General features: G+C 33.6%; 1 protein-coding gene across 2 annotated transcripts in view; it reads left to right on the top strand.

The window, feature by feature from the left end:
- The window catches only part of LOC109484054 (neural cell adhesion molecule 2-like), a 40,663-nt gene that overhangs the window by 25,414 nt on the left and 14,737 nt on the right, over positions 1-512 (top strand). The gene's annotated exons all lie outside the window — the stretch shown is intronic.

The following is a 512-nucleotide window of genomic DNA, read 5'->3' as shown; positions in this document are numbered from 1 at the left end:
TAGAATTTTCCAATTGCCCCAAAATTGTCCCGAAACGTAATTTGAATTGTCCCAAGCTGAAAATTTAGTGTCATTTGACACTGGGACAATGTTAATTTCGAGCCCTGCACTAGTAACAAAAGTTCTAAATTTTTCAAAAATTTGAAAATGAAAATTTGAATATATTTGAATTCATTTATATATTTCTGAAACATTTTGAAAGTGACTGTACAAAGATCTCTTTATTTAGAATAAATTTGAACTACCCATTTGTTTCTTTCACTATTCGAAATATTTAGAACTATTTCAAACAAATGAAAAATGGTAGATGTGGGTAATTGCCCCCATAAAAGTAGGTGCTAATCCTACTCTTCTGTATTCTTCTGTATATTTTTAGATTTCACTGTTGGACACTGGTGGCTCTTTTGTTGTAAGGCATCAATGCCTGACACCCAGGCAGTCTACCCTGTACTTCACAGGGATGTGTGAATTACTTCCTTCCCATCCCCACTGACCTATTTACAAAATGTTAG

The sequence above is a fragment of the Branchiostoma belcheri genome, unplaced genomic scaffold (assembly GCF_001625305.1).
Source record: "Branchiostoma belcheri isolate BF01 breed outbred unplaced genomic scaffold, Haploidv18h27 scaffold68, whole genome shotgun sequence".
Taxonomy (NCBI): domain Eukaryota; kingdom Metazoa; phylum Chordata; class Leptocardii; order Amphioxiformes; family Branchiostomatidae; genus Branchiostoma; species Branchiostoma belcheri.
Note: the sequence above shows the minus strand (reverse complement) of the source record. Positions and strands in the feature narration are given on the sequence as shown.